Genomic DNA, 26,833 nt, shown 5'->3' on the forward strand with positions numbered 1-26,833 from the left:
CCTGGGTTGATAAAGGGACACTTCCTGAAGAAGGTGGTCTTTCAAACTGTCCTAATGGATAAACTAGAGGTTGCCAATAACATGTTTTTCTTATCTGAAAGTACTACTGGTCTTACAGAAAATAAATTAGGAAATTATAAATAAAAGAAGAAAGTGAGAGTCATGTCTTGTGTCAGATGCTGGTGGTTATTACCCCATATTCTTTCTCTCCTTGTTCCTTAATGACACAGTCTTGATTGCTTTCAGGGCAGCAAGCCCCCTAAAAGGCTACACTGCCCAGCATGCTCTAGTGCAGTTACATTGCCCATGATGCTAAATTCTGACTAATGAGATGTAAGCGAAAAAAACGTGAGAGTTCCATCCAGGTTCCTTAAGAGAGATGCCGTCACTGGGAGGTTTGGCCCTTTTCGCCTTTCCTCATTTCTTTTTTTTTCTTGACACCTGGAGCATGAGGATGATGGCTAAATCTCCAGCAGCCAAGGTAGACCAGGAAGTAACTTTGGGGATACCCATAGGCACTAGTCAGGAGATTCTAGGTTCTGCTATCATAACAACAATCCCCACATCTCAGTGGTTTTGTATTTCTTCTGCACCTAAATGTCCAATAGAGTTCAGCAAAGAACCTGTGCTAGCTAGTCACTGCGTCACCAAAGCAGCTGGAGGCTTCCTCTGGATCTGTGCTTTCACAATCACAGTAGGAGAAGGAAAGACATACATAATGAATTGTGCACTGGCTCTTAAAGCTTCTGCTCGGAAATGACACATCACTTCTCCTCGTAGTTCATTTGTCAAAGCAAAACATGCCATACCAAAAGTCAAAGGAGGAGGAAAGTGCAGTCCTATTATGTGCTTGAAATGAGAGAAGAAAAGAATATTTTGTGAACAGAAGTAATGACCTTTGTACTTGATGTGGTAAAAAATAATTAGTGTGCTAGAATGAGGAGCCGAAGGTTTGACTGCTCCTGAATTCCTAATGACTTTGTGAGTTGCCAACCATCTCAGTGCTGGACTGCCCACCTCCAGACTTCTTCCACTTGACAGAATAAATCCTTATGTGTTGGAATCATTATAATTTGGGGTTTTCTGTCATGTGGAGTCAAATCCAATCCTAACTGATTCATTTCTCCCGTACCATTCAGGCACAACCAGCGATATTATTTGCGGGATGTACTGGAGAGGAGACGTGCGTCTTTGAGTGCAGCTTCAGAGAGGAGTAGCCACCGCAGTTCCCGACCTGTACATTTCCAGGTATGTGTCATTTGGTCACGCCACCTTGCACGTGAGTAATTGGATGAAGGCTAAAGGCACTGTCTGTAGGCCTAGCAGACCACTGGCCGTGAAACAGCCTAGTCTGAGAGCTCTGCCCAGTGCAGGGGCTTCCTACTGGGTGATGACTAAATGATGGGATCAGACTCTCATTCATGTTTGGAATCTGAGACACACAGAGGGCAGTAGAATGAAGCTGAGAGAGCAGCAAAGGCTGAGAGAAGCTGCATTATGTGAATGTCTATCACTGGGGTAGCCGACAACCTCACCTGGTGCAATATTGATTTTTCTTCACGTGATGAGGGAGTTCCGTTCTCTGTGAGTCCCAAGACACTCCCTGGTTTTTCTTTCTTTTTTGTGTGGCCTTATAAAAAAAAAAAAAAAACACTCTATGACGTGATGAAAAATTAGAGCCTAGCCAACGAACGCATTGTGTATCCTTCTCTTATCTGTGTTCTACATGACTTTTTAAATGGTAATTACTCTTTCACTTCCCAGTATATCATGACCATCTTCCCGCGCTGTTAAATATTCTTTTACAACAACATATGAACTGGTGTATAGTATTCTGCTGCTGACTATACTGAAGCAATCCTCGAATGTTGGATACTTAGGTCATAAACTGTGTTTTTATTTGTTTGCTTTTATATACAGCATCAAAATCAACATTTTCGAAATGATATATTTGCATATATCCATGATATTTTTACAGATAGGCTTCTGATAGGAGGATATTTGGTAAGAAGGGGCACATTTCAGACCAAGGATATGGCATGCAATAAGTGCAAAGTTGCGAAGTAGAAAAACACAAGGTGTGTCTTCAAATCAATTTGCTGGCATTGGCTGTGGGTAAGGAGACAGTGGCCAAATTACGGATGGACTTGAATGCCAAGTGAAGGCCTGGCCGTTAATGAGGGCTTTTCCCCCATACGTGGGTGGAAAACCTGAAGTGTTACAGAGTAAATCTCTTTGTCCTCTGCAAGGCTAGTGGGAGTGTTAAAAAGAGGGTCAGCCGACGTTAATTTGGCCCATTTCACAGGTGTGTGATCTATAGTAAGCAAACAAAAAATATCCTTTTGTCCTTAGCATTGTGCGTTGTTAAAAAATAAAATCAAATCCTGTGCTTTCAGGGGACGTTATCAGTGTAGAAATAGTCTTATGATAAATAATAGCATAAGTAGAGATAACTCTGTTATGAATTAATACCACCACTTCATGTTTGTATCAATCTTTTGAAATATATTTTTCGAAATACATATGCACTGTTTCACTGGGTCCCAAAATAGCATAGCTCAAGCGAAAGATAACCGGCCCATTTTACAGATGAAGGACCTGAGGTTAGGTGATTTTAAAAAATGCAATATCAGAGCTAAAATATCAGAACTTGACTTTTCAAGGTCACTGGAGCCCACATCTGCATTTGCTGGTGGTGACACGTGCGGCTTAGCTGAGCTATTACCCATCATCACACAGCGCTCATGTGTAGGAGATAGGCCTGTGCCCCTTTCTGGTTTCACATCGTTTTCTTCCCCTCACCATGGGGTCAGCCAGCCATCAGCAGCCGTCTGGATGAAGGGCCCAGTAGACTGATTCCAACTTCAGTACTTTTTCCAGTAAACAAATAGAAATACTCTTGTCTTTGTTTCCTTCCTAAAGGAATTCTTAAACTTCAACTTGCACGAGAATCAGCCGGAGGCTTGTTAAACGTAGAGGGTTCCCCAGACTTGAGCACTGATACTATGTCAGCAGGCCTGGAGTTAGAGCCAGAAATGCATGTTTTTAAGAAGCTTCTCAGGTGATTATGATAAAGACAGTGCACAGAACAGACTTCAAGAAGCGCTGTCTGTCTGATTTTGAGCTTGAAATCTGCTTTGTCTCCTCTTCCAGCATGCCTGCTCTTAGGAAAGTGACTCTAGCCCCGCCTTGTTGTAACCCTTATCAGTTCTATGTGTTTTGCAAATTGCATTTGCTCTTCATTTATAGACAAACCAGGTCAGCACTGCCAGGCCAATAAGAGCTGGATTTTCCCTGGCCTCATGCATCAGTGACATATTTGCCAACATCGGCCCCGTTCCGACAGCCCTGCAGTCGGCAATGGTTGACGATGATGCAGGATGCTCATGACTCGATTTGCAGAGCCGGCTAAGCTTTCAGGGAAGTCAATAAGAAAAATCTCATTTGGATCTGCAGATTGGGCTCATTTGATTTGGAAGTCACTGGTAGCAAAAGAAATCCGGGGCCTAAGGACGTCTCTCCAAGCTCCTCTCTGGCTATAATCACCCCTAAAAAGCAGTTTTCTCCATCTGCCACCCCCTCCCCTCCTCCTCTATAGACTCAATGTTTTAGTGATGGAGGGACAAAAGAAAAGAAAAACACCACCCTCAGACTTTCTGGATGATTCTCTCTTTCACTATGTACAGTGGAGAAAGGGTCAAATCAGCACCCAAACCATCTGCTGCGTGGCTCCTGGGAAGCCCATGTGGCCTTTGTGACTTCCCACACAGCTCTGTGACTGCCAGCTTGAAGCGGTCAGAGAGGAAAAAGGACATACAGCATTATGCCTTGTGAAGTAGCTCTTGGGTCTGGGTGCTTCGTGGGCTCATGTGTGTGTCAAGATGGTTACGTTTCCCTCTCAAATACCGTGTGTCCCTGAAAATAAGACCGGGTCTTATATTCATTTTTGCTCCAAAACCGCATTAGGGCTTATGTGCAGGGGATATCATCCTGAGAAATCATTCTAGGGCTTATTTTCCAGTGAGGTCTTATTTTCGGGGAAACACGGTACCTCTTGACTTCTTGAGATCTATTTATTCTCCTGCTATTACCCTAGTGTTTCCTGTAGATTCTGCAGTCTCCACCTTTCTGGTTTCCCTGCTTCGTACCTTTTCCCATCAAATCCGTTGTCTGTGCAGCAGCCTGGGCGATCATCATATCCCACCCCTCATTATAGCCCTCTAGTGGCTTTGCGTTATCCCAAAGCTAAAGTAAGCCTGTGGTGTCCACTGCAGTAGCCGCCAGCCACACGTAGCTGTTTAGCAATTGAGATGTGAGGAGTCTAAATTGCCACAATCTGTAAATGTAAACACCAGATTTCAAAGATTTAATAGGAAAAAAGGATGCAAAATATCTTCTTAATAATTTTATATTGATTACATGTCGAAATAATATCTTAGATATATTGGGCTAACTGAAATATATTATTAAAGTTAAGACCAGCTGTTTCTTTCTTTTTTTTTTTTTTACTTTATAAAATGTGGCTAGTAGAAGATTTAAAATTACACATGTGGTGTACATTATATACCTTGGACAGTGCTGATCTAAATTCTTGAACATGACTTGCCCTCATCTTGCTCCATTCCGTTCTTGCACCTTCTATTTTGGCCAGATGAACTTCTTTTAATCTCTTGAATTAAACACTCATCCTTTTGTTTTTGGGTTTTACTAGGCTATTGCTTCTTCCACCACTGCTCCTTCACTAACTGTCACTTATATTTCAGTATGTCTTCTGGATGTCATGTCTTAGATGTCACTAGTTCTAACAAGTCGTGCTTGAATCCCCAAGTCTGGCTTATCCAGTGGAAACTGCAGATCCAGTAGAATCTCTATATTTTTCCTCTGTCATACTTTCCACACTCCTTTGAATTTGCATAAATATATATATGTATTCTTCCCATTCCACTAAATTGTAAGTTCCATTACGACAAGGACTATGTCATTTTATGCAACTTTGACCCCAGAGTAGGGACTCAATAAACGTTTGTTGAGTAAATCTAGGCATCTTATTGAATAGGCAAGAGACTTGAGGTCCAGAGATGGGGGACTTGTTACCTAAGGTCACACAGTGACTTCATGGCAGCACCTCAGGCCAGTGCCATGAAGTAGGGACACAGTATTAACTAATCTTACATTGGGGGAATTTTAAAAAGCACAATGGATAGAGACTTTTGCACGTTGGTTTAATTCTGCCCCAAAAGGTGAAGAAAGAGTTAACTATCTTATGCAGAAGCAACTGTGATGCCAAACCTGGTTCTGTCTGGAATACTCTCCACCTAAGGAAATTCCTTCCCCAGCAACTCTGGCTCAAAGACTTTACTTCTGGCACTGTCAGGTTGGGAGCAATAGGGGTAGGGGAAGGAAGTGACAAGACCATGAAGATCTGTGCTACACGGTGTTTCCCAGAAAAATAAGGCCTAGCCAGCCCATCAGCTCTAATGCGTCTTTTGGAGCAAACATTAATATAAGACCCGGTATTATTTTACTATAATACTAATCTTATAGTATATTATAGAAGACCAGGTCTTATATTAATGTAAGGTCTTATTTTCAGGGAAACACAGTATGTAGACGAAGCACAGATATAGGACAAGCTGAGTCAGGGCTTTGATGTGCTAGGGAAATTGTCCACCTGGAGTACATGCCAGAGGTCATTTCTTGAGATGCTGGCACAACCATTCCTCATGTTGACATGTTTCTGAACAGAACAAAACAAGAAGAGTGATTTTTAGTCAGGAAGCCTCCAGGGCTCTGGTATCATCCTCTGCCATACTTGCACCTGGGAGAAAATCTTTCTGGTCCTAGCCATACAGAGCTTCATGAATTTTCAAATTTGTCACGCCATAGATTCTTTTGAAAAAAAGTGATAGAAGGAGAAATTTGTTTTCTGTAGGTCTTTCTGTTATTAATCGAATCTAACTTTTTTTCTAATTACATAAGCTCAGTGCAGGAAAGTTGGCAAATACACTCACACAAAGGAGGAAAACTTCCCCCCACTGTTTATACTTCCTGAAAGTCTTTTTAATATTCTTCATGTTTATTCACTTACTCAGTTTTATAAAAGTAGGATACTATGAATACCATTTAATAGTATTTTTCCTCTTAGAAAAAGATCATAAACAATTTCCTTTTAATATGAATAAGTACCCTTTTGTAATATGACTTTTACTACCTACTTAATATTCTGATATATTTAAACACTCCCAACAATTCTCTATTATTGAGCATTTACATTGTTTTCAATCTTTCAGTATTATAAAGCACTCTCCAGGAATTCACATATGCACATGTATCCAATTTTTCCAAAGGACAAATTTGTAAAAGTGGAATTGTTTACCAAAGTTAATACGCATTTTAAAGAATTTTAGTATTTATTTTTAATTAGTCCCCTAAAAGTTTTAGCAGACTGTTGACAAAGTTCCCAAGTATTCTCCACACATACATCCTTTCATGTCTGGAAGTCGTGTCATCTACTATCCCCAAAGCTTATTTCCCGTTATGTTGATGATACACCCAAAAGAGAAGAATTTCAACAACAACAACAACAAAAAGTCAAAATGAAATTCTAGACTCTGAATCATATTGATGCCCATCTGATTACGTCCCGTTTCCTCTAGATCTTCAAAAGTGGCATTTCCCAAAAGGTTACATGAGCAAAGAGTTCTGTAGTCAGGTAGATTTGAGCAAAGTTGCATCCTCCAACTCCATGTGTATCTTGAAAAATCCTGCAGTAAATTTGAGCAGGTTCAAATCTGTTTAAATCAGTGTTCTTCTGCAAGGTGATTTGGCCACCAAATGCAAAAAAAAAAAAAAAAAAGAAAGAAAGAAAATTAAAAAAACAAAATCCAGGCCTATAAATAGCACATGGTATGCATTTAGCGAACCACCCACCCAGAATAAGCTCAGGGTGGTAGGTACATCATGGGGGTTGTACATGGTTTTCTTTTAAGCCTGTGTACTTCACCATAGGTGGTAAAGTCAGATCAGTTTGAGTTCTCGTGTCCATGGTCACATGACAAAGCTGAAGAACTTTCTGATATCAGGCCTCAAGGAATTTTCCAGTAAGCCAAGACCATCTTCTGATGAGCAAAGATTAGCATTAAGGCTTTATCCCAAAAGCTCTATTCCGTTTCCCCTCTGTACCAAAAAACAGGTTTTATGTGACTGTGATGGCAAATGAAAGGTGTCTCATCTTCATGGATATAAGTGCACAGTCGTTGTTGTTGTTTGTTTAATTTCTGCTCCAAACTATTTGAAGACTCAAATAGAGAGTAAAGTAGAAAGTATACTAGTTAAAAATCTCTCTTTGGCCAAGTTTTCTTAGAACCAGAGAGATATAAAAATCAAACAAGCTTTTTGCTGCCCAGTGTGTCTGGGTTTCTCAGATATTAGAGTTTTGCCTACCACTATCATATTTTCTCATTGTGTTACTTATTTGCTATTTTTCCTTAAATTAAAAAGAGTTTTCCGTATATGTCTTCTTTAGTTTGTCCTTAACAGCAACAAAAAAAACCCTGCAAAAATAAGATTTGACATGACAGTTTTATCTTTTTCTAATAGATATTAAAATAAACATATAACTGTTAAAATAAAACTGTTTGCCTATGAGCCACATAACATTATCTCAGGTCTCGCATTGGCAAACTTTTTCTGCAGAGGGTCAGATAGTAAGTATTTTAGGGTTTGAGAGTCATGCCGTCCGTGTCACACTCAACTTTGTTGTGTAAAAGCAGCCCAAACAACAAGTAAACAAATGCGCATGGCTCTGTCCCAATGAAACGTTTAGTTATAAAGACAGGCAGAGGGCTGGGTTTGGTGGATGGGCTCGAGTCAGCCAAACTGTGTTCTAGATGAAGAAAAGAGCTTATTGACATTTTCACCTTCTTAACTGACTCCATTGGCTCATTTTAGGCCCACTCTAAATGCACTAACCTGGGGCAATAATGGAACAGCAAACCTCTTACTTGCATTCTACCTCTAGTTTTTGAGATAGTCCCAATATCAAGCCACGTGTCTCACATTTAGAGATCCGATTCATTACCCCAAATCACATAAGGCTAGGATTAAAATGAAAGCAGGAACCAGCCTTTGTAACAAAAGAACGGACATCTTGAGACAGGCTAACCTCGAACCACCTTCGCTAAAGAACTTTACAGGAATACCCGGCTCAATGATTTTACTCTGGCAAAGTTATTCTTCATAGGAGGGGGAAAAAAAACCACAACCCAAGCAAACCAGGTCCTAAATTATTGACACATTAAATTTTAAAATATCAGTTAACAGAGGCCATTATCTGAGAGAGGCAAATTTGCCATTAGTTCTCAACTTCACTGAATCTCGACTCCTCTACTGTGTTTCCCCGAAAATAATATCTAGCTGAACCATCAGCTCTCATGCGTTTTTTGGAGCAAAAATTAATATAAGACCCGGTCTAATTTTACTATAAAACTGGGTCTATAATATAATATAATATAATATAATATAAAATATAATTAATGTAATATAATATGATACATAGTATAATTAATGTAATATAATATAATATAGTATAAGACCGGGTCTTATATTGTAGTAAAATAAGACTGGGTCTTATATTAATTTTTGCTCCAAAAGACGCATTAGAGCTGATTGTCCGGCTAGGTCTTATTTTTGGGGAAACACGGTACACCTTTTTTTGACTGAGTTGGTCCAGGGTTTACCCCAGTTGCCTCACTATTTACAAGAGGGATACTTCCTAAACACGATAGAAAGCAGAGCTCGCCTGTGCCACGCTCGTGCATTGGGCCATGTGATTGACCTCTGCAGACAGGAAGCATATATGAGGTCGGACAATTAAGTTCGTAAACTCATCATAGAAAAAGTGCTACATGCCTCATTGCTGAATATTACTACGGTCACCTTCGAAGTATTCCCCTTGGGAAGCTATGCACTGACGCCAGCGTCTAGTCCACCCTTCAAAACAATTTTGGAACTCTTTTTCTGAAATGGCCCTTGATGTCCTGAATGTCATCAAAATGTCTTCCTTTCAATATTTCCTTTATCTTCGGATAAAGAAAAACGTCACTGGGGGCCAGATCAGGTGAGTAGGGAGGGTATTCCAATACAGTTATTTGTTTACTGGCTAAAAACTACCTTGCAGACAATGCCGCGTGAGCTGGTGCATTGTCGTGATGCAAGAGTCATGAATTGGTGGTGAAAAGTTCAGGTCGTCTAACTTTCTCAAGCGTCCTTTTCAGCACTTCCAAATAGTAAACTTGGTTAACTGTTTGTCCAGTTGGTACAAATTCATAATGAATAATCCCTCTGATATCAAAAACATTGTTATCAATAAGTTCACGAACTTAATTGTCAGACCTCATACGTTGTTATGTAAAGATGGTGAGCCCATCATCTCCACTCACAGCTCACGCTTTTCCATCCTAGATGTTCACAAATAATAATACATCTGAATAGCATTTTTCATGTTTACAAAGCTTTCCCAAATACATGGTTGCATTTAAGTTGCTCAGCAATCCAGGAGTTGTGAATTATTATCTTCACTTCACCAGTGAGGAATCAGAGCTTAATCATACAGCTGAACTGCCAGCCACACTTTAGGGAGGACCCTGGAGCCACGCTGGCCAATTCCCACCTGCTGGACTAGGATTGCCAAAGGCTTCTCAGGGGGATTTTTCTCCCGTTCTGTTCTGCCATTCTCCACTCATCTCCAGTGTCCCAGGCCAAACTCCTAAGCCAGCCCTCCACCTGCCATCGTGGTCCTAATGGGGACCACTTAAGGGGGGCTGGCTGGGTCAAGGTACACCCAGCTCCAGCACAACTTCAACCTAACTGAACTACTAGTGTCAACTCCCATTCCTAATTCAACTCCCATCTCCTCATTCTGCATCCAGCGTTTCCCTATACACTGTAGCTCCTTCTAAGATGCGTGGAACTAGTAATGGCAGATGGGTTAATTCAGCTTTGGAACTAGTATTGGCAGACATGTTAATTCAGCTTTCAGTCACAAAGAGTAATTAGAGAATTAGAATGGGGAGTGGTAAAAGCAGCATACCTTGATGAGTTCATTTTTTTTTTCCATTTGCATGCCATCGGAATAGGTTCATCTGGAATCCATGAGTATTATAACTTAAGGGCACCTCAAATATCCCCTGGTTCAACTACTATAGTTCACGTTCAAGGAAACAGAGGGGAAATCTGCCCAAGATAATGATTAATAATGATCAGCAATAAGGATGGTTCTCCTTTCTTTAATACTTACCATGTGCCGGGCACTATTCTAAATGCTGTAAATGCAGAGGCAGATGGATTGTTACTCCGCTTTCAAAGGAAGGCACCTGAGACTTGGAGAGCATCTGTGCGTAGAGGGTTGGGCCGCGGTGTGAGGTTGGGCTCTCTGAGCCCAGACCTACCATTACAGCGTAGTTCTTCTCAAAGTTGTGATGAGAATGGCGCTATCCACTGATGAGAAAGATATTTCGCCTCTGTGGTATTCCTCTTCAAACCCCTAGTGGCAGTCCAACGGTGAGAAGAGCATCAGACAAACCCCAGTTGACAGATGCTCTACCAAGTTCCTGACTAGCAGACTGCCTGAAGAATTCAGTGCCCAGGACCCCCCTCCACAGACACTAATCTAACTAGTCCTGAGTGGGGCCAAGGTACTGGCATTTTTTAGAGCTCCCAGCTCATTCAGATGTGCAGCCAGGATTGAAATACCGCCGGGCAGGCATTTTTCCCAGAACGAGAGAGTTACCGAATGCACTTGGAGGACAAAGGAGAGTAGGATTAGGGCTGGAGGGAGTGTTGTATCTGGAAGAGGGGCTCTCGCTGCCCTGGGTAGGCAGATACTTTTCGATCCAGGAAGGAAGCAGGAAAGGGGACCTGGCTGGTGATGGGAAGCTGGGCGGCTGTCAGTCTCACCTTTCCTGATCAGGAGGCTTTTTAGGAACAGCATGGAGGCATCCATTTGGCTCTAATGATCACCACATCCTTTGCTCAGCTAATTGCTGGCGTCTTCTGCCTTGGTCCCTTGATTTGGGAAGATTACTTTAGAGTCAGCCCCGTACCTAAGTGGACACTTGTCAGTTATGCACCCGAAAAGTGTGTGAACAACCAGCCTTGTCAGCTAAAATGGAGGCTGACTTCTTGGATTTAAAATGAATATTGACTAGAAAAGAAGAGGTAATGGGAGGAAAAAAAAAATCAAAATGGGAAACATGGCTGACTCAGGACAACCTCAATGCATGTGGTGTGAAATAACATCATAGAGAAATTGGCCAGGGGTTGAAATTATGCAAGAGCATCTTTCAGCAAAACCTAAGATGTTTGTGAAAATTGCTCTGGAATGTTCTGTGTTAAAAAGTTTGGAAGAACTGAAAGATCACCCAAGAAGGGGCACATAATACTTCAGAATAGTTACAGTAGAGATTCTCATTATTCAAAGAAACAAATGTTACTTATTTTAAGACTTCAATGAACTAATAACCCCCAAATTTTTGAGCTTGACAGATTTGAGTTCAAACCCCAGCTCCACCAGTTACTTAATTTCTCCAAACCTCAGTTTACTAAATCTGTAAAATGGGATTAACCATAGTTGCCTCAATGGAGTGGTTAAGAGGATGAAATGAGATAATTTGGTACATGGAAATCAGTGACTTGGCCCAAAGTGATATAAATTGGAAGTGACAAGGTCAGGTTTCCACTCTGGCCCCATTCCATACATTTCTATTCTACCTCTGCCCCCCTTCCTGGCAAGGATGCAGAAGCGATGGATAATATAGTCATCAAAATGTGTGCTATGGTCATGGCTAAGGAAAATGCATGGACATACAATTTCCAGAAAGGACATTGGAAAGCTTTCCCTTTTCCCCAGTTCCATAGGGAGAGTCTTTGGAGGGATCTTAACAGTCTTTAGTGAGAAAAATGGGCAGTAAACCCCCACACTTATGCAATTTGAGAAGAGCATGAGTGAAAAGCAAAATCTTATATGTTATTGATAATAATCATCACCATGCTGTCCCCGACATAATGTCCCAGTGAAAATTTGGGAATTGTTTTCAACTCCTGCCTCACCTTGATCTCCTTGAATGCCACCGGTCACCCAGTCTTGTCAGGCCAGGCTTAGTGAAGTCCCTGTCCAAATTGTCTTCCTCAAGTACATCTCTGACTGCTGACAGCGTTCCTAAAGGCCGTCTTTCTCTACTAGGGACTTCAGTTGATATTCTCGTCCTTAGTTCCTACCTCTGTCCTACCCTCATCCACTCCTGCAGCCAAACATAACTGTACCCTCAAACATAAAAACCCCCTCTTTTGTGCATGTGTGAACTCATCCTGCCAGTTGTATTGTCACCCCCTTCCCAAGTACCCAGAAGCATTGTCACCCCCTTCCCAAGTACCCAGAAGCATTGTCACCCCCTTCCCAAATACCCGGAAACAGTATATCCACAGTGGTTAGGGACATGGGCTCCGGATTGAAATCCCGAGTCAACCTTCAAAGACTGGTGTTTTGGTGAAAGTTCTAACCTCCCTCAGCCTTGTGAATAAATAGGGGATGATACATAATAGCACCAATTCATGGGGTTGATGACACGAGTTAATAGAAGTCACCTCCTTATCACAGCGTCTGGCACACAGGAGGCACTCTGCCAGTGTTAGCTGCTATTATTATTGCTGATTTCTTCTTATTTTTTTTAACCATTTCCTGCCTAAACAGACACATCCTTAAATATCCTTTCCTTCAAGGAGGCCTCTTGACAACACACAAGCCCTCAGAGAAGTAATCTTTTCGTGTTTTAATCCCCCATAACACTGCAGGTCTCTAATGAACTCACCACTCAACATGTTTTCGTGTCTTAGTCTTTCCTTTAGAATATGAACTGATTGATTGGGGGATGTTATCTTAGTAAACTTTGTGTTCACAAAAGCCCTTATCGCAGAGTAATGACTAAATATTTGTGGAATTTAAATAACTTGAACAAATGATAGTACTGGATACGACTGCATGTGATCATCGTCGAGGCTCTTAGCACAGCGCTTGATTCGTAAAAAAGGCTCTATAAATGTTACCTGTTATTGCAATTTATTGTTTAGTGTGATATTTCATGCATTATCTATTTTAGTCCTCACAGCTGCTCTAACGAGCAAGTTCTGTTCATGTTCCCATTTCATAGATGAGGGTTAAGGCACAAGGAAGGTGAAATGATTTCCCCAATATTCTATAGCTAGTGAGGGGCAAAGCCAGAATAAGGACCCCCAGGCTCCACTATATTCAGAGGCCTTGATCTTCAGCTGTGAGTGTGGAGCTCATGGCAGATGAGAAAACGGACAAACTGAGACTCGGTACTGGGCTGAGCAGTGGGTTCTGCATAGAAACGAGAGGAGGCCCATCGGTGAAAGAAATTTTAAGCTTTAACTTTTGTCAAACTCAAGTACAACTTAGTTAGATTTCATCAAACCATTGATCAAAGTGCCAAAAATGGCTTAATTTTTTTAAAAGCACGTGTAACTTCTTTTAATCTGCTTGACTAGTCAAGCCAATAAAAACAGTACAAGCAGTTTATTCCATGAAAAACACCCACACCCTCACTGTGGTTGTTGGGCCAAGTTGGCCAGCCAAGCAGACAGTTAAAATGGTCAACCAGGTGTGGATAGAGTCTCAGAGGGAAATGCTGAAAGAAGCCATTAGCAAAATGCTTTCATGTCTGTGGAGAACATTAGAGTGTGTGCTGAGGTATCTGGCCAAAGAAATGGTGGCTGAGCAAGCACAGCAGAGGAGGCGGACGTTAGCACAGGAGCCTGGGGACCTTCTGAGAGAGTCAGGACTGAGCCTCTTATCCTTTTCCCTAAAATTCTACGCTGTCTGATCTGTGAGAGGACCCTGAGTGGCTTTGATCAACTCACTTGGTGGAAGAGAGGGCTTGAGACTTTTGAAATACATAACTCTGAGGGATGATATACATGGATCCAGGACGTTGACCCCTTATTCCAGTGGTGAAGGGGATGACTCTTCTGGGCCCAAGACGTAGAAGACCCTGGAACATGATCCTGAGTCAGATCTGGGTGCAGCATTGAGCCTTGGGAAGCAGCTTTGTGAGTAAATTAAAGCACACACATACAGAGGCACACATAGATATAAACTGTAACTCAGGAGCCCAGGGCGGTGTTGCCATGGAACACGCCAAATGTAGCACTGTAGACCTATTGGGTCTTTAGTAGGAACTTGCATTGGCAACAATGGAGCACCTGGAGCCCTGTGAGGTGTGGTTCACCCTGGAATAACTAGCGCTTTGCAGCAGTCGAGGCATTGCCTAAGTTAGGAAGGCACAGTAGAGTCCTGGCTCCATGCAAGAAAGACCAAGCATGATTTCATTTTAGGAAGATCAGGGAATGGAGGGGCTGAGTTCCTGCTAACCCAGGCAAGTCATCCTATGCATATCATATTTGGGGAGGGAGAGGCGCTACTGGGAGGAACATTATTCACACCCAAGGTTATAAAGCTAGACATCCAGCTACTGGTGACTTTTCTAAATCCATTAGACAGAGATAGATAGATAGATAGATAGATAGATAGATAGATAGATAGATAGATAGACAGACAGATAGATAGATAGATAGATACTGAGGGTAGCAAAAAGGTCTATTTAGGAATGAGGGCAGGCCTGGAGGAAGAAAGCCATTAGGAAAGCTACACAATTGAGGTTACTTCTGAACCTGTCTTTAATGAAAGAAATGAAGAACATAAGTTTGGTCAATTAGAAAGTAATGAAAACCTTGCAAAAATAACTATTGACAAAAGGCCGGCAAGGGATTTCTCGAGTAATTTGAACACAACACACACTGTACGAGTCAGCAGGTCAGGAAGAGTTGCCTCCTAGGAGAGTATGGGAGTTGGGATCACGACTACTTGATTTTTGGTGGTTATTTTTTCATTTAGCAAGCAGAATTGTGATCGGAAATGACCCCAGACAAATAGGGCTCCAAACTGCAAAACCAGGGAGAGGTCACATAATGGTGACTATTCAGTCCAGCTATGGCAGGTGCATATCCAGGGGACTGGGCCTGAAGGGAGGATGTCCTAACACACAAACATGTGAAGAAATTCAGAGGGCAGGTCATGCTCTGTTAACGTCAGTTTATGATGTATTAACCAGCTTTATAATCAGATTATTGGAAAATAGCGTAAATCATTCCAGATAAAGAGTTCCTTCTTTAGGTTGTCAGAGGGGAAGGCAGTGTGCAGTCTTCCTTTCAGACTGAAGGAGTACAGCATTTCTTTTTCCTTGTCTATTCATCAGGAAGAATGGTAAAGAGCCAAATTCCTATAGGACTGGATTCTGTAAAGGTTCAGTTCAAAAGCAAAGTGTGTATGTGTGTGTGCGTGTGTGTGTGTGTGTGTGTACACGTACATGTGTGTGCATGCAAATTTGGTGGGGGGTGGGACTTTTAAAGAGCCTGGGTGGCCTCTCCCCAACAGATGCAGAATATGGGTGATGAATGCAGGGTTGGTGAGGTGTTACAGGTTTGGGGAAGGACGTAGTATGATTTTGAGCCTATGAAAACTCAGAAAAATATTAACCAGACCATTACGAAATGATATTGTGGAATGTTAGAGCGGAAGTTTTAAGACTCACCTAGTCCTATTCATCCTCTTAACCATTTACTAGGCCAGCGATGGTAACTCCTTTCCTAAAGCCACCTGGTATGTGCATGTCACAGCCTGAGCTAAACCTACTGTGTGTCGGGGGATAGTGGTCTTCATACCACAGCCTCCCCCGTCCTGGTGATGTCACGTTGCAGCGTCCGCCGCTAACTACGGGCTAAATAAATAACGCCAGAGTGAGAAAAGAAGAGGAACTAACTTCCATTGGAAAAGGAAGTGACATACTGGTTCTCTGTGTAAAAGTAATCCCAAAGGGTCATCCGTACTGCTGTGCAGATGCCCTACAAGCCAGGAGGCTGGATGAGTCCAGAGGGTAGTTTCGTTCTTTGTGGAATCGGCTGGTCAAAGAAAAGGCCTCCCTGGAACTATTTGTAAGGCAGCATCACAAGAGAGGAAGCGCAGGTTTGTCAGACTCTACTGACATCCCCTACTTAAGTTTTGGAAATATTTCCAGGTTAAAAAAAAAAAAAAATCCTAGACATTGGAGGGATTCCAGAGACAAACAGCACACCATTAAAGGAATGGAATAGAGAAAATGATTTATAGAAGGAATTAAAGCAACACCTTTTTTTATGTCTCTGTCACAAATAAGGGCACGTCTTCGACATGTATCAAGGACTTTAATTGGAATAATGAGTTAATCCAGGGAGAGATGATTTAGGCGTGATATCAGAGGACAGGATCACATGATGGGATTGGGGAATTACATGTTGGAATGATGAAATTGTCATCCTTCAAATGAAAGCGAGACAAAAACAGAACAATTAGGAAGATGGTGCTTAATAGTAATTTTACATAAAGAGATTTGCTTTTTAGCTTTTGACAAAACTAGGAGCCAGTAAAATCATGCTTTCCACGTTTCCTTAATTCTTAGAGAAACTTGAACTTACGATGTATCATCCATTTAATAGCAGCTATTATGTTGAGGAGAAAAAAAACCACTGCGTTAAATGTACACGTTGATTGCAATCTACATCTCAATTTGAAAAATGTGAAAATGTGAAAAATATATTTATTTTAGAATTACAAAACTACAGCAGTTATTTAAGTAATCTACAGCTACAGCCCTGTGGCAGCGTATATATTCTCTGTGGGTTCAATTCCTGACGGTTCGAGGGCTAATCATATAGCTTGTATGATTGCGGATGTTCTCGTCAATTTGTTTGCTGTGCCCTCATTTTCTTCTCAGAGTATCTGTTCCCACCCTTGTGATTGGGATGTTGACCAATTCTTCTGGACCAAGAATCAATCTACTAGGACCAGGAATAAATATATGACCCGAACTAGGCCACTAAGTTATCTTTATTTAAGAAAAAAAAAAAAAGCCCAAAGTTAAAGAGGCACTTAGTTATACGGATGTCACGTAAAGCTGAGGCCAGCATCAGGCCGTGGCATCACTGCCACAAACCTAAATGAGTAAGGGACAGCAAAGTCACCAATACACCAATACAACGGAAAGAGGTAGCATGGATTTAGAAAAACAGCAGATGTCCAGTGAGCACCAGAGAAAACAGGTGACTACGTAGTCACCTACTCTATTTGCTTATTGCCCCTTCTCTCAAAAGAAAACAGTGACTCTTTGAGAGGCAGAGCAAGGCGCATCCATGCCTCACTTTGCAGTGTACGTTCCTCAGTATTCTCGTTGAACTTAGTTCCCAGTCTCGGGACGACCTTTACTTTCCCTGCAGTCAAGACACTTTTATCTAAGCCATTTGAATGGGTATCTGTTCCTGGTGACGCAGAGCCCCTTCTCTCTGCTTCTGCCTGTTTCGCCAATGCCTCACAGTTATAACACATTAAGAAATAAGCTTCTCAAAGCAAACTTCCAGCGCTGACACAGGCTGGCTCGTGACGTGAGCTGTGCTCATCCTCCAGAATGAATAGACTGACAGCATTGCTGATGCCTAAACAGGTTGCTAAGCCATCATCTCGGTGATGGGGTGGGTGTGGTCCACACGGGGTTCGCCCTTGTCCTGAAGCCAAGTCCTAACTCAGCACGTGCTTTCTGGAGCTTCCTGTCTTTCACAGACCCCAGGGCAGCCCATCCTTATGAATAGTTCAACTGTGAGGCTCCTTAGACCACAGCTACCCTTCCCCTCCCACACCTCTCCCCCCCCACGGCCATCCGCCTCCCACTGAACATTCTTTATCTGGGACACTGGGACTAATATTTACATTCTTAGAATTTGTAAGTTTTCTCTTCCCAGCCCACGTGGTAGGCATTTTGATAACAGGTCATTCTGATTTGAAGAAAACCCCATTTTTTTTTGCTCTGAATTTCAGTGCCTTCTTTTGCAGGAGTTCCCTAAGCAAACGTATGGGCTGTTGGCTCTGCTTTCAACCCTCATGCATTTTTAATGATTTACAAGGAAGACATTTTTTTTCCCTCCTCCTTTTTTTTTATATAATAAATTTAATGACTTAATACACATCAAGTGGAATGGTTGGTTTGTGGTGACGGTTTTATAATTCCAAGTTCAAGGGTTTTTTTTTTCTATTTAATTATGCACAATAACTCTCAAGGAATATAATGCAATAACAAAAGCATGCACTGATGTTGGCATAAGAGCCTGTTGTTTATTAGTATTGGTTCTGTGCTTTATGTTTGAAATAAAATATTTGGAACTAATGTTGGCCATGTTTCCTCCAAACTAGATAACAATAACAACAAAAACAACTTTCTCCCTGAAAACACCATGCTCCAATCTTTGGTGATAAAAGCCAGCAGCTCTTGAGATAGCAAATTAAATTTTATGTGTAGAAAGCACTGCGCTGTGTTTTGTTGCTTGCTCAGAGTTATTTTTTAATACTAATAATTTCATAAAGTGAAAGACTGATATATTGACCTGTGTTCTCCAAGACACCATAGTATTTCCTAAGGTTAAAAGGCCTAGCTTGCTGAAAGGTTATTTGTTTTACATTCTAACCTTTTACTTATTTCTCTTGCTCTCTTGCCAGATCTAGCCTCAGCTTTTAGAACCATTTTGAGATTTTGGAAAACATAAAGTGGTTGAGTTTTCAGAATCTGTGAGTCAGACTTCTGAAGCTCCGATAAGATGAGGACTGATTTTCCTAAGATCCAACACATTTGAATTTTGTATTAGTTAATAGTAAAATTATCTTTCTCCTATGGCTTAAAAAATAACTTCGAGTTTCTTGGTAGAAAAACAAGTAGATGTCCAGTCTCATCCAATGAATTCAGCAAGGAGATTTGTTCCGCATTTCCACATTGGGAATAGGTTTCAGTTTCAAACTGAGAGAAATTATTCAAAGTCCCTTCCTGAAAATCTGGCCCAGGGTTCCAGACTGAAGTGAGGGTTCTGAGAGCCTGGGTATCTTGGGATAGTGGAGCAGGACTGACCTGCGGACGATGTGGAGCTAAAAGACAACATCTAAACATAAAACCAAAGACAAAAGGCAAGCGGATATTCTAAATGAAGCATCATTCTGAAGTTGCTGGGTAGGAGGGCTGGAACCAGGTATAAAGTAATAGGATAGAAACTGGAAGCCCCAGAAGAAAGCAGTGATGAAAGACAGGGACAATGCCTAGGGGAATTGTCTGAGGTCCTAGAGAGAGAGACCCAAGGATTCCTTAGAGAATTCCTGGGGCCTTGTTGGAGAGGAGTATAATGCAGTATCAAAGGTACAAATTCTAGAGTTATGTGGACATGGGTTCAAGTTCCAACTTTATTGCTCAACAGTGATATGTCCTTGGGGCAAGTCGTGTTTTGTTGCTCGCTAATACTTAGTTGTTTCATGTGTGAAGTATGGGGCGAGGAAAATAAGCCACTTCGTAAAGGCTGTCATAAGATTTAAAGAAGATAACGCTGCTGTTACTTATTATTAGTGATGAGTCAGACAGCAAAAGCTACTAAGTCATGTTCTTTTAATGTTAAAATACTGCTTTTAATTGTACATGTATATGTTTGTATCAATAGAAAGGCATACATTTTGTGTATTTTGAACATAAGTGGCGTGTATCGAGTATCTATGTATTTTTAAAATATTTTATTTATTGAAAACTTTTTTTTCTTTTTCTGTAAACATTTTATTGAGGTATAATGATCAGATAATAATACACAGGAAATGAGGTGTACTCTTTGGTGTACAGTTTGATCAGCTTTAACAAATGCACTCACTGACGTAAGCCACACCCCTATGAAGATGTAGAATTCCATCACCTCAGAAAGCTGCATTGTGTTTCATCCAAGTTAAAGCTTTCCACCGTCTCACTACCTCAGAAGCACATACTCTTCTGAGTTATCACCATAGCTTTGCCCGTTCTGGAACTTCATTTAAATGGCACCAATCAATGTATATTCTTTTGTATCTGTATTCTTTTGCTCAGAGAAATGTTTTGGAGATTTATCCATGTTGCTATGTCTAACAGTGGTGAGCAGTACCCCATTTTATAATTACATAATGGATACATTTTTTCCATTCTCTTCTCAGTGGAAATTTGGGTTGTCTCCATTTTAGGACTATTTTATGTAAAGCTGCTATGAGGATTCTTCTGTACATCTTTTTGAAGCATATGTTTTTATTTCTCTTGGTCAGATACCTATGAATAATTTTGTGAGTCATAAGTAAGCATAAGTTTAACTTTATGAGAAAGTACTTCCTGATTTCCAAAGTGGTTGTACCATTTTGCACTCCCATCAGCAATGCATGAGAATCCTCGTTGTTTTACATCCTCACACATATTTGATGTTGTCAGTCTTAGAAGTTTTAGCCATTCTAGTGGGAATGCATAGTTTTGAATTCTGACAAATTCAATTTTTTGTAATTATTTCCACTAGCAATTTTTCTACTTGCTCAGGCCAGAAACCTTGGTATCATCCCTGACTCCTTTCCTTCTTTCACACCTCGCTTCTGACGTATCAACAATTCCTATTAATTCTACCTTTAGAATATGTCTATCATTCACCCACTTCTTCTTATCCTCACTGCCACCCCAGGTCCAAGCAATCATCAACTCTCATCATTACTAACTTTCTCCCTGGCCTCCTGGTTCAGCCCTTGTCCCTTGCAGTCTGTTCTTTACCCAGGACACACTCCTTAGATCATGCCAATTCTCAGCTCAAGACCTTCCAAATGTCCCTTCCATCTCACTTAGAATGAAAATCCAAGTCTTTTCTATCATCTTCAGGGTCCTGCAGGATTTGGATCTATGGATACTTCCTGTACATGTTTTCACATGGTCTAATATCAAATATCACCCTTTTTCTTACCATAGTCTACATAAATATCACACATATTCCCTAATTCTTTTTTGCCCTGCTTTATATTTTCATTATGAAAATTTCTATTACCTGAAATTATATATTGACTTGTTTATTATCCGTCTACATAACTGCAATAAAAGCTCTATAGTGGTGCTAGAACATGCCTAGTAATTAAATGCATAATTCATAAATATTTGTTGAATGTATGCCTTTTTGTCATTCTTGATACTTTCTTCAACCTGTTTGTTTCTGTGTGTGTGTGTGTGTGTGTGTGTGTGTGTGTGTTATGTATTTTAATGAACAAATCTCATCTCTTCAACTAAAGGCTTTTGAAAGACTGTGACCTTACTTAAAACTTCTTCTATTTAATCATATAGGGTAGACTTCCCCCAAAGTGCTTAGGCGATATTTCCTAACTAATCGATTGATTATAGAAGAACAGGGGCAGACATTTTTCCAACCTGTTTCTTTGTTTGTATATGTATGTACGTATGTATGTGTATATACAGAGGGTGCCAAAAATATGTATACACATTTTAAGAAAGGAAAACTGTATTAAAATTTTAATACTCAATATATACCAATAACGAAAGATGAATACAAGTCACGTTTGACTTCTGCAATCACAAGAGGGGCTCAAAGTTGTTACCATGAATGTCCAGACACTTCTGATTACGGCGAACTACTGCTTGAGCAATGTTGACCAAAGTGTCCACTGGTGTACATTTTTTGGCACCCCATTATAAGTATATGTGTATTTGTGCTTTTTAACTAACAAATATCACTTCCTCCTCTATAAGTTTTTGGAGGATAGCAATCAGACTTGAATATCTTTTATTTTCAACATATAGTGTAGACTTCTCCCAGACTATTTTTACATATGTGAGTTTTTAAAAATACAGAAGATCCAGAGTCTAATTCTGAAAGGATCCACAGTCATGTGAATGACAGTTGTGGGGTATGACTGGGGATTGGAATGAACACAGAGCCCTTTTAATTCTGTCTAACAAAGCCACAGACTAATGTTGAAGAATGTTTGTGTGATCTCTCCAGTGTGGAATCAGTTACCCAAACACAGGAGTCTTTACAGAGATCCAAAATAATCATAAAACCATTATAACCACAAGACCTCTTCGGAGTTCTCCCCTCAATAGTGAATGCTGCCTTTTTAAGCCAACTCTTATATTCAGAGAAGGATTGTAATATCTCCAGCCTGGAAGAAATCCCTGTTTCTGTGGGTCATTTACTTCGTCTCTGTGGTTTTTGGAAGGAAGGATGGAGTGAAAGCCGCCCCAGGCAGTTGACTGTGAATTTTAGTCTTGAGCAATGTATGGAGAGCTTCAATAAATTTTGGCCATTTAGCCAGCCTTCATTCCATGGGGAATACTGTCCTGCTATCCTCAACTCTCAGTGAATTGTTTGCCATAGAACAACTCTGATTGATGGTTCTGGACATTCTTAGGTCTGTGAGCAGAGAAGGAAAAGGCAGGCTCACCATGCAGGTGCTATGAGGGGAAAACCTGCCCCCGGAGCGTCAGGTGCCATGAGAAGGGCACCGGTAGGCATGGTTTCCCACTCACTAGGTATCTTGTTTATACTGACGTCTCCTGCTCTAACACAGGTCTGGGTACATACAAGTAGGAGGCACTCCATATGTAAATATTACGTGGAAGGGAGAATGAAATCAGGTAGGAGAAAGAATGAAACGAAACGGGGAGAGGAAAAGCTAGCAGTTCATTGTTATTGGATGTTGGCTGTCTCATGGGGAGGGAGGGACAAGAATTCAGCTGGTGGTAAGTTACAAAACAAGGTTAGAACTTTCACTTCCCTGTAAATTCACACACTTAAAATTTTTTTCTTAACATTTATATATTCTCTACTGGACTGTAAAGTTTATGAGGATAGAAACTGTATTTCTTTTAAAATAGCAATACATCACTTAGATCTACATAAAGAGCCTGGCATCTCAACCCATCCTGGGCAGGAAACTAAGGGGGACACTGCTCTAAGTTGGTCTAAGGGTGTTTCCTGTTTGTATTCCCTACAGGGTCTAGTTGGCCCAATGTGGATATTTAGTAAATACTTCATGAATAAGCACCTGATTAAAACAATATGAAACAAACTGATACCACTGGACCTTTGTTATGTTCTTAGAATTTACTAGAAAATCAACTTTGCCTAATATGAAAAAGCACCTAGTCTTTTCTCATGTTGAGTTAACTTCCTCCTACCAATACAGTGAGTGATGCCAGCATAGAATGTGTCAGTCAGACATGATAGTGGGATTTCAATCCATTACACAATACGGAGAATTTTTCAGAATTTTCAAACACCTTTGAAAACATTTCTACACAGATCACATCATGATCTATTTGCCATGATCGATTTGCCATTTGTAAAGTAAAATGCCATTATGAAGAAGGATATTTAATGCCACAAGGACAAGTCCTACCTTTACTTGCCAATAAATGTCAGATTCCCTATTCCAGCTGCATGGGGGAAGAAAAGGAATCATAAAATAAGGTCAGAGCCTCCTGTGATTTTTGAATCCAAATTGAAATTAAGAAATGAAGGATTAATAATCCTTCGTGTTTAGTCTTTGGGAAGTCTGCTATTTGATGAGAGCGAGGCTGGCATACCTTAGGGAATAGACAGTTGGGATCAGGCTCCTTTTCATCACCCTGCTATTGGAGTGCTCATTCATGCCAACTTTCTTGCTCTGGGGTTGTGCAAATATAAGGTCTCCCTGATGGCTTCACAGTGAGACACAAGGCAACGCTGTGTTGGCAAAGCAATGCCAACCCATCCCTCTGAGCCCTGTTTTCAGATGAGAGCTGGAGCACCAAAGTTAGCAACGTGCTTGGCATCGCCCATCTGCCGCTAGTTACTGTGGCCCAATGGCTTTCAATGGCCGTCTTTAAGCTACTACAGAGAGACAGAAGTGCCTCTTTAGATCTTCCAGAGAAAGAAAATCCAAAGCTCCAGTGATTACTTAGGCCGCAGAAGAGCATTTAGCACTCACAGACATTTTGGAAAGCATTTCGGTAGTATCTTCAGGGTGGTCTCCCGGTCCAAAAACATTTTGGTGCATCTGCTCCATGTGATAAATTTTGGACTTTTATTATGCTATTAGTACATATCAAATGGTTTATTGATATAATCAATGGTTTATTGATTATTTTACATTTATGATAAAATAATATTATTAATGTTTCCAGACTTTCAGCCACGATGTATTACAATCTTAGCATACACAATGCATAATGCACACTCCCATTTCTCATTATCTTCTTAGACATGTGCTCAGAGAGGTACAAATAAGGATGTTCGTTACAGCAATGACAACACTTGCAAAAAAGTTGGAAGTTGGTGAAGTTCTAAATGTTTATTATTAAAGTTCTGGTTAAATAAATGCTATGAATATAAGAATGAGATAATAAGATTTAAGAATGAGATAATAACCAATAATATATAGTGAGATATAAGAATAACCCTCTCACACATAACAACTATAACCTGTGTACAAAATAAAATACAGAAACACCTACGTAAGGGGTCTGGAGAATAAAGAACAGTTGGCAGACTTTGGAAAGAAGTCAAAATTTAAGATAGATTCTGATTTTTGTGCCTTTGCCTCACGGTGGGTAGTACTTTCGGCACAGAGCAGGGTAACTAAAGCTCTAAGAAATAAAAATAAAAAACTCACTCTCTTTTTGGTGTAAGAGAGTAGAGACAGAGCCTGGGGCAAATGCTGGTATTACTGTGATGGACCATTTTTAATGGCAGGTCACAGGTTTCTGCCTTGGTTTAATAATCTGTGCAAAGATGCAAATTATTGATTATTGATTATAACCTTTGAAAATTTAATGAAAGCATGGACTCTTTCCCTTAAAAATAAAGAAAAGAACATAAGCAGAAACACACAAAAATCTGCATGTAATTACGAAAGTGTCACAGATTCTTAAGAGCCATTCATACTTCTGATTTAAAAATAATAAAAGCTTTGCTGTAGGACAGTCTCTTCCGTGATAGAGACTAATATAAGGTTAATAGATCAAGAAGTAATGTCATGGATAAAAGAAAATCAGGATAAAAAAATTCTTTAAAGTTGGGGATGTCCCAGTAATTCAATCTAGAGTAAATATAAAATCTTGCATTTAGGTCTAAATAATTAATCGCAAATGTACAGAATGACAAAGACATGACTCAGTGGCCTCATAAATAGAAAAAAATTGTTATGGAATTTTGTTGATAATAAGCTCCATTATGTACTATAAATAATATTATGTGCTTGCCAAAAAAACAAGTGTGATCTTCAATTGCTGAAATGGAAGTTTAAGTTTCTTGAACTGCAGTACCAAATATGGCAGCCCCTAGCCACAGGTCGCTATTTAAATTAAGTTTAATTTAAATAAGATCAGAAACACATGTCCTCAGTCACAGTAGCCACATTGGAAGTACCCAAGTCACATGTGGTTAGGTGGCTGCTGTATTAGACAGCATTGATAAGGAACATTTCCATCACTGCATAAAGTTCTGTTGGACAGCACGATACTAGAACAAGGAAGGTAAGACTTGTGCTCTGTTCTGCGTTGGTCAGAACATACCTGGAACAGTAGACACACATTTGCTGCTCATAATGGATGCAGCCTCCCTTTTCCAGGAAGCAGATTGCTGAATGCCCTGAGGGAAAACACCCTTTCTTATTCTCAGCCACGTGATTTGGGTGGGATGGCTGCCTCTGCTAGCTTCAGGGATGAGCCCTTGTTAGCTTTCACAGGAAAACTTCATATGGTGTAAGGACAGGAGATACAGAACTGCCGAGGTCTTCTGATAGCACAACTGGAGAATCCAGATATGCTGGACAGCCACTTGAGGATAAAAATTAACACTGGATTATAGGGCAGAGGGACAGGCGAATTGAAAACTTGGTGATGTTGTCTGAACTGGATCAAGCCTTATCCGAAGCCCACCCCTGTTTCTTTTGGGTTACATGAAATCATAACCTCTCTTCAGTGTTTAAGTCACTTAAGGTGGGGTTCCTACCACTTGGAATACGAAGAGCCCTCAATGATAGCCCTGATAAATTGAGTTCAGTTGTGAGTATTCCATTTTGGACAATGATACAGCTTAATGGAATGTTTTCAGAGGAGAAAGACCAGGAGGGTGAAAGAACTTCAAGGAAATATTCTTCTTCTATTCCCATGACCAAATTAAGTCTTCATTCCCAGGCTAGTTCAAGTGGCTGATGTGACCATTTTGACATTTCATAATGTCCCCTGGGAAGCAGGATTCTAAAAGCTTCCAGTCTTCATTTCAAGTAGTATGGTAGAAGGAACAAGATCATTTGATGAAATCACTGAATCCGCACATCTCCTGCTATATCACCAGGACAAAAAATTAGAGAGCAAATCATGTAAAATTACTTTCCTTTTAAATAAAAGTGACACTCATACCAACACAAGGCTGCATTTTAATAACTATGTTACTCCAAAATGTGTCACTTTTGTTGTGTGATGTTATAAAAGAAAACCAGTAGATATTATGTTTGTGTCACTTTCCAATCCAGTATATTTTTTATAAAATTCTACAGATTGAGTTAATATTTTAAAGCGGTATGAAATATTTCATATGAAATTTGAAGCAGTCTTTGAAGGTAGCTCTCCCAGAAGGCTGATAGAAACGTCTAACAAAGGCCTGCAGAGGTTTGTTCTCAGACGTTAGAGGGAGGAGGGACGAAGATTTTCTCTACACTCTCAAAACTGTTTTGAAGCTCCTGTTTTGTGCCTAAATCAACTAAGCTTCCCACTTGCTCTGTGCCCCCACCATTAGAATTTGATGAAACAGATTCTTCAGAGGTTACAAGTTCTAACACAGAAGTTCACAATCACTGGCGGGCAGGCGGCTTTAAAAA

The 26,833-nt window shown here is 40.5% G+C and overlaps 1 long non-coding RNA gene across 2 annotated transcripts in view; it reads left to right on the forward strand.

Moving 5' to 3' along the window:
- Window positions 1-26,833, forward strand: part of LOC117016799 (uncharacterized) — a 179,967-nt gene that overhangs the window by 20,192 nt on the left and 132,942 nt on the right. For both annotated transcript variants that reach the window (XR_004421965.1, XR_004421964.1), the window contains one exon: window positions 1,140-1,248. This is a non-coding gene — a long non-coding RNA (uncharacterized LOC117016799). The remainder of the gene's footprint in view (window positions 1-1,139; window positions 1,249-26,833) is intronic.

Source organism: Rhinolophus ferrumequinum, chromosome 24, assembly GCF_004115265.2.
Source record: "Rhinolophus ferrumequinum isolate MPI-CBG mRhiFer1 chromosome 24, mRhiFer1_v1.p, whole genome shotgun sequence".
Taxonomy (NCBI): domain Eukaryota; kingdom Metazoa; phylum Chordata; class Mammalia; order Chiroptera; family Rhinolophidae; genus Rhinolophus; species Rhinolophus ferrumequinum.